Genomic DNA, 10,216 nt, shown 5'->3' on the forward strand with positions numbered 1-10,216 from the left:
ATGGCAGCCGAAAATAATAATAATGCAAGGAGAATGCTTGGAGGCTTCACAAAGCCAACGTCCAAATTTGATGGAAGAAGCATCTCCATTCATGCCATTGGAGCCAACAACTTTGAGCTGAAACCTCAGCTAGTTGCCTTAATGCAACAAAAATGCAAGTTTTATGGACTTCCATCTGAAGATCCTTATCAGTTTTTAACTGAGTTCTTGCAGATCTGTGAGACTGTAAAGACGAATGGAGTTGATCCTGAAGTCTACAGACTCATGCTTTTCCCTTTTGCTGTAAGAGACAGAGCTAGAATATGGTTGGATTCACAACCTAAGGATAGCCTGGACTCCTGGGATAAGCTGGTCACAGCCTTCTTGGATAAATTCTTTCCGCCTCAAAAGCTGAGCAAGCTGAGAGTGGATGTTCAAACCTTTAAACAAAAAGATGGTGAATCCCTCTATGAAGCTTGGGAAAGATACAAGCAGCTGACCAAAAGATGTCCATCTGACATGTTTTCAGAATGGACCATATTAGATATATTCTATTATGGTCTCTCTGAATTTTCGAAAATGTCATTGGACCATTCTGCAGGTGGATCTATTCACCTAAAGAAAACGCCTGAAGAGGCTCAAGAACTTATTGACATGGTTGCAAACAACCAATTCATGTACACTTCTGAGAGGAATTCCGTGAATAATGGGATACCTCAGAAGAAAGGCGTTCTTGAAATTGATGCTCTGAATGCCATATTGGCTCAGAACAAAGTGTTGACTCAGCAAGTCAACATGATCTCTCAAAGTCTGAATGGATGGCAACATGCATCCAACAGTACTAAAGAGGCAGCTTCTGAAGAAGCTTATGATCCTGAGAACCCTGCCATGGCAGAGGTTAATTACATGGGTGAACCTTATGGAAACACCTATAACTCATCATGGAGAAATCATCCAAATTTCTCATGGAAGGATCAACAAAAGCCTCAACAAGGCTTTAACAATGGTGGACGCAATAGGCTGGGCAATAGCAAGCCTTTTCCATCATCTTCTCAGCAACAGACAGAGAATTCTGAACAAAACACTTCTAATTTAGCCAATGTAGTCTCTGATCTGTCAAAGGCCACTTTCAGTTTCATGAGTGAAACAAGATCCTCCATCAGAAATCTGGAGGCACAAGTGGGCCAGCTGAGTAAGAAAGTCATTGAAACTCCTCCCAGTATTCTTCCAAGCAATACAGAAGAGAATCCAAAAGGAGAGTGCAAGGCCATTGATATAATCAATATGGCCGAATGCACAAGGGAGGAGGAGGACGAAAATCCTAGTGAGGAAGACCTCCTGGGACGTCCCTCAAGCAAGAAGGAGTTTCCTATTAAGGATCCACAGGAATCTGAGGTTCATATAGAGACCATAGAGATTCCATTAAGTCTCCTTCTGCCATTCATGAGCTCTGAAGACTATTCTTCCTCTGAAGAGGATGAAGATGTAACTGGAGAGCAAGTTGCTCAATATTTAGGAGCTATCATGAAGCTGAATGCCAAGTTGTTTGGCAATGAGACTTGGGAAAGTGAACCTCCCTTGCTCATTAATGAACTAGACACCTGGATTCAGAAAATTTTACCTCAAAAGAGACAAGATCCTGGCAAGTTCTTAATACCTTGTACCATAGGCACCATGACCTTTGCAAAAGCTCTGTGTGATCTAGGGTCAGGGATAAATCTTATGCCACCCTCTGTAATGGAGAAGCTGGGGATCATTGAGGTACAACCTGCCTTGTTCTCATTACAATTGGCAGATAAGTCATTGAGACAAGCTTATGGAATAGTAGAGGACGTGTTAGTAAAGGTTGAAGGCCTTTACATCCCTGCTGATTTCATAATCTTAGACACTAGGAAGGAAGAGGATGATTGCATTATCCTTGGAAGACCTTTCCTAGCCACAGCAGGAGCTGTGATAGATGTCAACAGAGGTGAATTAGCCCTTCAATTGAATGGGGACTACCTTGTGTTTAAGGCACATGGCCATCCCTCTGTGACAAAAGAGAGTAAGCATAAAGAGCTTCTCTCAGTTCAGAGTCAAGAAGAGCCCCCTGGTGCACAAAATTGTGATCATCAATGGCGCCATCAACATGGTACGCACAATTGTAATCTCAACTCTTTATCACAACTTCGCACAGCTAACCAGCAAGTGTACTGGGTCATCCAAGTAATAAACCTTACGCGAGTAAGGGTCGATCCCACAGAGATTGTTGGTATGAAGCAAGCTATGGTCACCTTGTAAATCTCAGTCAGGCAGACTCAAATGGGTATAGATGATGAATAAAACATAAAGATAAAGATAGAAATACTTATGCAATTCATTGGTGAGAATTTCAGACAAGCGAATGGAGATGCTTTGTCCCTTCCGTCTCTCTGCTTTCCTACTGTCTTCATCCAATCCTTCTTACTCCTTTCCATGGCAAGCTGTATGCAAGGGTTTCACCATTATCAGTGGCTACCTCCCATCCTCTCAGTGGAAATGTTCAACGCACCCTGTCACGGCACGGCTATCCAGCTGTCGGTTCTCGATCATGTCGGAATAGAATCCAGTGATTCTTTTGCGTCTGTCACTAACGCCCCACAATCGCGAGTTTGAAGCACGTCACAGTCATTCAATCATTGAATCCTACTCAGAATACCACAGACAAGGTTTAGACCTTCCGGATTCTCTTGAATGCCGCCATCAATTCTAGCTTATACCACGAAGACTCTGATCTCATGGAATGGATGGCTCGGTTGTCAGGCGAGCGCTCGTTTGTCAGGCGAGCAACAACCATGCGTCGTGTATCAGGAATCCAAGAGATATCCACCCAATCTAAGGTAGAACGGAGGTGGTTGTCAGCCACACGTTCATAGGTGAGAATGATGATGAGTGTCACGGATCATCACATTCATCAAGTTGAAGAACAAGCTGAATTGAATAGAAGAACAATAGTAATTGCATTAATACTCGAGGTACAGCAGAGCTCCATACCTTAATCTATGGTGTGTAGAAACTCCACCGTTGAAAATACATAAGAACAAGAGTGATCATTGGCTTCGGTCCCAAAGAGGGAACCAGAAGAACCAAGATGAAAATACAATAGCAAATGGTCCTATATATAGAGAACTAGTAGCCTAGGGTTTACAAAGATGAGTAAATGACATAAAAATCCACTTCCGGGCCCACTTGGTGTGTGCTTGGGCTGAGCATTGAAGCATTTTCGTGTAGAGACTCTTCTTGGAGTTAAACGCCAGCTTTTGTGCCAGTTTGGCGTTTAACTCCCACTTTGGTGCCAGTTCCGGCGTTTAACGCTGGGAATTCTGAAGGTGACTTTGAACGCCGGTTTGGGCCATCAAATCTTGGGCAAAGTATGGACTATCATATATTGCTGGAAAGCCCAGAATGTATACTTTCCAACGCCGTTGAGAGCGTGCCAATTGGGCTTCTGTAGCTCCAGAAAATCCACTTCGAGTGCAGGGAGGTCAGAATCCAACAGCATCTGCAGTCCTTTTAGTCTCTGAATCAGATTTTTGCTCAAGTCCCTCAATTTCAGCCAGAAAATACCTGAAATCACAGAAAAACACACAAACTCATAGTAAAGTCCAGAAAAGTAAATTTTAACTAAAAACTAATAAAAATATACTAAAAACTAACTAAATCCTACTAGAAACATACTAAAAACAGTGCCAAAAAGTGTACAAATTATCCGCTCATCACAACACCAAACTTAAATTGTTGCTTGTCCCCAAGCAACTGAAAATCAAATAAGATAAAGAGAAGAGAATATGCAATGAACTCCAAAAATATCTATGAAGATCAGTATTAATTAGATGAGCGGGGCTTTTAGCTTTTTGCCTCTGAACAGTTTTGGCATCTCACTCTATCCTTTGAAATTCAGAATGATTGGCTTCTTTAGGAACTCAGAATCCAGATAGTGTCATTGATTCTCCTAGTTAAGTATGATGATTCTTGAACACAGCTACTTTATGAGTCTTGGCCGTGGCCCAAAGTACTCTGTCTTCCAGTATTACCACCGGATACATACATGCCACAGACACATAATTGGGTGAACCTTTTCAGATTGTGACTCAGCTTTGCTAGAGTCCCCAATTAGAGGTGTCCAGGGTTCTTAAGCACACTCTTTTTGCCTTGGATCACAACTTTATTTCTTTCTTTTTCTTTCTTTTTCTCTTTCTCTTTTTTTTTTTCGTTTTCTTCCTTCTTCTTTTTTTTTCGCATAAACTCCTTCTTTTTTTTTTGTATTCACTGCTTTTTCTTGCTTCAAGAATCATTTTTATGATTTTTCAGATCCTCAGTAACATGTCTCCTTTTTCATCATTCTTTCAAGAGCCAATAATTTTAACATTCATGAACCACAAATTCAAAAGACATATGCACTGTTCAAGTATACTGATGAGCGGATAATTTATACGCTTTTTGGCATTGTTTTTAGGTAGTTTTTAGTAAGTTCAAGCTACTTTTAGGGATGTTTTCATTAGTTTTTATGTTAAATTCACATTTCTGGACTTTACTATGAGTTTGTGTGTTTTTCTGTGATTTCAGGTAAATTCTGGCTGAAATTGAGGGACTTGAGCAAAACTCCGAAAAAGGCTGACAAAAGGACTGCCGATGCTGTTGGAATCTGACCTCCCTGCACTCAAAATGGATTTTCTGGAGATACAGAACTCCAAATGGCGCTCTCTCAACGGCGTTGGAAAGTAGACATCCAGGGCTTTCCAGCAATATATAATAGTCCATACCTTATTCGGAAATTGATGACGTAACTTGGCGTTGAACGCCAAGTACATGCTGCTGTCTGGAGTTAAACGCCAGAAAAACATCATGATCCGGAGTTGAACGCCCAAAACACGTCATAACTCAGAGTTCAACTCCAAGAGAAGCCTCAGCTCGTGGATTGATCAAGCTCAGCCCAAACATACGCCAAGTGGGCCCCGGAAGTGGATTTATGCATCAATTACTTACTCATGTAAACCCTAGGAGCTAGTTTATTATAAATAGAACATTTAACTATTGTATTAGACATCTTTTGATCACTTTTAGATCTGAAGAACATCTCTGGACGCATAGTCCTCAGACTCAGGGGGCTGGCCATTCGGCCATGCCTGAACCTTTTACTTATGTATTTTCAACGGTGGAGTTTCTGCACACCATAGATTAAGGGTGTGGAGCTCTGCTGTACCTCAAGTATTAATGCAATTCTATTTTCTTTTATTCAATTCAACTTGTCTTTATTCCATGATATTCATTCGTACACAAGAACATGATGAATGTGATGATTATGTGACGCTCATCATCATTCTCACCTATGAACGCGCGTGATTGACAACCACCTTCGTTCTACATGCAACCAAGCTTGAATGTGTATCTCTTAGATTCCCCAACAGAATCTTCGTGGTATAAGCTAGATGGATGGCGGCATTCATGAGGATCCGGAAAGTCTAACCTTGTCTGTGGTATTTCGAGTAGGATCCTGGGAATCCGAAAAGTCTAACCTTGTCTGTGGTATTCCGAGTAGGATTCCGGTAATAAATGACTGTGACGTGCTTCAAACTTGCAAGTGCTGGGCGTTAGTGACAGACGCAAAAGAATCAAGGGATTCTATTCCAGTAGGAGCGGGAACCAACCAGTGATTAGCCGTGCTGTGACAGAGCGCGTGAGCGTAGTTTTCACTGCGAGGATGGGATGTAGCCTTCGGCCAGTGTGATGCCTCCAGACGATTAGCCATGCGAGTGACAGCCGCAGAGGACCATTTTCCAGAGAGGATACAAAGTAGCCATCGTCGAAAGGTGAACCCCTATACACAGCTTGCCATGGAAAGGAATAAGAAGGATTGAGTTGAAGCAGTAGGAAAGCAGGCGTTCTTGAGCCATACAGTATCTCCATTCGCTTATCTGAAATTCCCACCAATGAATCTGCATAAGTATTCTATCCCTTTTATTATTTCTTCTATTTTCTTATTTCTATTTTTGAAACTATAAACCAATTTAATCTGCCTAACTGAGATTTACAAGGTGACCATAGCTTGCTTCATACCAACAATCTCTGTGGGATCGACCCTTACTCGCGTAAGGTTTATTACTTGGACGACCCAGTACACTTGCTGGTTAGTTGAACGGAGTTGTGAATTCAACTGGTGCCACAATAATGATTTCATACAAGTACAAAAGAACATGGATCACAATTTCGTCCACCAAGTTTTTGGCGCCGTTGCCGGGGATTGTTCGAGTATGGACAACTGACGGTTCATCTTGTTGCTCAGATTATGTAATTTTCTTTTCAAAAATCTTTTTCAAAATTTTTTCTTTTATTTCTCGTTTTTCTAAACTTTATTTTCGAAAAAAAAAATTAATAAAAATCCAAAAAAATTAGAAAATCATAAAAATAAAAAATATTTTGTGTTTCTTGTTTGAGTCTTGAGTCAATTTTTAAGTTTGGTATCAATTGCATGCTTTAAAAATTGTTCTTGCATTTTTCGAAAAATCCATGCATTCATAGTGTTCTTCATGATCTTCAAGTGTTCTTGGTGTTCATCTTGACATTCATAGTGTTCTTGCATGCATTTTGTGTTTTGATCCAAAATTTTTATGTTTTGAGTCATGTTTGTATTTTTCTCTCTCCTCATTAAAAATTCAAAAATCAAAAAAATATCTTTTCCTTATTTCCCTCCAAATTTTCAAAATTTTGGGTTGACTTGGTCAAAAATTTTTAAAATTAGTTGTTTCTTACAAGTCAAGTCAAAATTTCAATTTTAAAAAAAATCTTATCTTTTCAAAATCTTTTTCAAAAATCATATCTTTTTCATTTTTTTCCTATTTTTCGAAAATTTTAAAAATTATTTTTCAAAAATCTTTTTCTTATCTTTTATATCTAATTTTCGAAAATTAGCTAACAATTAATGTGATTGGTTCAAAAATTTGAAGTTTGTTACTCTCTTGATAAGAAAGGTTCAATCTTTAAATTCTAGAATCTTATCTTGTAGTTTCTTGTTAGTTAAGTCATTTTAAAAATTAAATCTTTTTCAAAATATCTTTTTCTTAAAAATCTTATCTTTTTATCTTATCTTTTTCAAAATTTTATCTTTTTCAAAAATTTGATTTCAAAAAAATATCTTATCTAACTTATTATCGTCTTATCTTTTTCAATTTTGATTTCAAATCTTTTTCAATCAACTAACTAACTTCTTGTTTGTTTCTTATCTCTTTCAAAACCACCTAACTACTTTTTCCTCTCTAATTTTCGAAAATATCTCATCCCTTTTTCAAAAATTCTTTTTAATTGTTTTAAATTTTAATTTTAATTACATTTTATTTCTAAATTTCGAAAATTACTAACCTCTTTTTCAAAATTATTTTCGAATTTTCTCTCTCTATTTTCTTCTTCTATTTAATTATGTAACTACTAATACTTCTCTTCACCTCTCTTCATCCAAAAATCCGAATCTCCCTCTTCATTCTTCTACCCCTTTCTTCTTCTACTAACACAAAGGAATCTCTATACTGTGACATAGAGGATTCCTCTTTCTTTTCTTGTTTTCTTCTCTCTCATAAGAGCAGGAACAAGGATAAAGGCACTCTTGTTGAAATTGATCCAGAACCTGAAAGGACTCTGAAGAGAAAATTAAGAGAAGCTAAATTACAACAATCCAGAAACAACCTTTCAGAAATTTTCGAACAAGAGAAGGAGATGGCAGCGGAAAATAATAATAATAATGCAAGGAGAATGCTTGGTGACTTCACAAAGCCAACATCCAAATTTGATGGAAGAAGCATCTCCATTCCTGCCATTGGAGCCAATAAATTTGAGCTGAAACCTCAGCTAATTGCCTTAATGCAACAAAACTGCAAGTTTTATGGACTTCCATCTGAAGATCCTTATCAGTTTTTAACTGAGTTCTTGCAGATCTGTGAGACTGTAAAGACAAATGGAGTTGATCCTGAAGTCTACAGACTCGTGCTTTTCCCTTTTGCTGTAAGAGACAGAGCTAGAATATGGTTGGATTCACAACCTAAGGATAGCCTGGACTCCTGGGATAAGCTGGTCACAGCCTTCTTGGATAAATTCTTTCCTCCTCAAAAGCTGAGCAAGCTGAGAGTGGATGTTCAAACCTTCAAACAAAAAGATGGTGAATCCCTCTATGAAGCTTGGGAAAGATACAAGCAGCTGACCAAAAGATGTCCATCTGACATGTTCTCAGAATGGACCATATTAGATATATTCTATTATGGTCTCTCTGAATTTTCGAAAATGTCATTGGACCACTCTGCAGGTGGATCTATTCACCTAAAGAAAACGCCTGAAGAGGCTCAAGAACTCATTGACATGGTTGCAAACAACCAGTTCATGTACACCTCTGAGAGGAATTCCGTGAATAATGGGATACCTCAGAAGAAAGGAGTTCTTGAAATTGATGCTCTGAATGCCATATTGGCTCAGAACAAAGTGTTGACTCAACAGGTCAACATGATCTCTCAAAATCTGAATGGATGGCAACATGCATCCAACAGTACTAGAGAGGCAGCTTCTGAAGAAGCTTATGATCCTGAGAACCCTGCCATGGCAGAGGTTAATTACATGGGTGAACCTTATGGAAACACCTATAACTCATCATGGAGAAATTATCCAAATTTCTCATGGAAGGATCAACAAAAGCCTCAACAAGGTTTCAGCAATGGTGAACGCAATAGGCTGGGCAATAGTAAGCCATATCCATCATCTTCTCAGCAACAGACAGAGAATTCTGAACAACACACTTCTAATTTAGCCAACATAGTCTCTGATCTGTCAAAGGCCACTTTCAGTTTCATGAATGAAACAAGATCCTCCATTAGAAATTTGGAGGCACAAGTAGGCCAACTGAGTAAGAAAGTCATTGAAACTCCTCCCAGTATTCTCCCAAGCAATACAGAAGAGAACCCAAAAGGAGAGTGCAAGGCCATTGATATACTCAACATGGCCGAATGCACAAGGGAGGAGGAGGACGAAAATCCTAGTGAGAAAGACCTCCTGGGACGTCCCTCAAGCAAGAAGGAGTTTCCTATTAAGGATCCAAAGGAATCTGAGGCTCATATAGAGACCATAGAGATTCCATTAAACTTCTTCTGCCATTCATGAGCTCTGAAGACTATTCTTCCTCTGAAGAGGATGAAGAGTGACTGGAGAGCAAGTTGCTCATACTTAGGAGCTATCATGAAGCTGAATGCCAAGTTGTTTGGTAATGAAACTTGGGAAAGTGAACCTCCCTTGCTCATTAGTGAACTGGATTCTTGGATTCAGAAAACTCTACCTCAAAAGAAACAAGATCTGGCAAGTTCCTAATACCTTGTACCATAGGCACCATGAACTTTGCAAAAGCTCTGTGTGATCTGGGGTCAGGGATAAATCTATGCCACTCTCTGTAATGGAGAAGCTGGGATCATTGAGGTACAACCTGCCTGTTCTCATTACAATTGGCAGACAAGTCATTGAGACAAGCTTATAGATTAGTAGAGGACGTGCTAGTAAAGGTTGAAGGCCTTTAATCCTGCTGATTTCATAATCTTAGACACTAGGAAGGAAGAGGATGATTGCATCATCCTTGGAAGACCCTTCCTAGCCACAGCAGGAGCTGTGATAGATGTCAACAGAGGTGAATAGTCCTTCAATTGAATGGGGACTACCTTGTGTTAAGGCACATGGTCACCCCTCTGTGACAAAAGAGAGTAAGCATGAAGAGCTTCTCTCAGTTCAGAGTCAAGAAGAGCCCACACAGTCAAACTCTAAGTTTGGTTGTGAAGCCACAACCAAACTCTAAGTTTGGTGTTAAGATCCCATATCCAAACTCTAAGTTTGGTGTTGGACTATACAACATTGACTTGATCACCTTGTGGCTCCATGAGAGTCACTGTCAAGCTATTGACATTAAAGAAGCGCTTGTTGGGAGGCAACCCAATTTTATTTATCTAATTTCTATTTTATACTATTTTATTATTATTGTGTTTTATTAGGTACATGATCATGAGTCACGAAAAAATCATAAAAATTAAAAATAGAATAAAAAACAGCAGAAGAAAAATTTTCACCCTGGAGGACGCACAGGCTGGCGTTCAACGCCAGTAAGGTGCATCTGGCCGGTTCAACGCCAGAACAGAGCACCATTCATGCGCTGAATGCCAGAAACAAGCAACATCCTGGCGCTGAACGCCAGGAATGTGCCCAG

The 10,216-nt window shown here is 39.4% G+C and overlaps 1 non-coding gene across 1 annotated transcript; it reads right to left on the reverse strand.

Moving 5' to 3' along the window:
• Positions 1-396: 396 nt before the first annotated feature.
• On the reverse strand, positions 397-500 carry LOC130953214 (small nucleolar RNA R71). The gene has a single exon (XR_009075387.1). It is a non-coding gene; the product is annotated as a small nucleolar RNA R71 (small nucleolar RNA).
• Positions 501-10,216: the final 9,716 nt, after the last annotated feature.

This window comes from Arachis stenosperma, chromosome 9 (assembly GCF_014773155.1).
Source record: "Arachis stenosperma cultivar V10309 chromosome 9, arast.V10309.gnm1.PFL2, whole genome shotgun sequence".
Classification (NCBI taxonomy): Eukaryota; Viridiplantae; Streptophyta; class Magnoliopsida; order Fabales; family Fabaceae; genus Arachis; species Arachis stenosperma.